Below are 348 nucleotides of genomic sequence, written 5' to 3' on the forward strand. Positions count from 1 at the left end.
CTGTGTCTGCATCAATTATTTTCCTCAATTGTTTGGCGAATGAATCTGAAATTACATACAGTAGAGGCATTGAAGCATTGGCATAGGTAGGGACTGACGAAGCAGATTTCCCCAGGCAGGTACTGATGAAGCTGATTTAATTTAAGGCGCTTCTTTTTCTCTTCTTTTGTTTGGAGTTGTAGTGTCCCTGGAAGTCTGCATAGATATACGTAGATAGATAGATTGTAGGCGTGTCACGATACACTCATTTCACGATACGATACACGATAATGGGCTCGCGATATCAATACGATATTATTAATTATTTTTTCTATTATCAATATTGGCCATCTTCAGTTTAAAAGTCCT

This window comes from Gymnoscopelus braueri (genome assembly GCF_963280865.1).
Source record: "Gymnoscopelus braueri genome assembly, chromosome: 3".
NCBI classification, from domain to species: Eukaryota; Metazoa; Chordata; class Actinopteri; order Myctophiformes; family Myctophidae; genus Gymnoscopelus; species Gymnoscopelus braueri.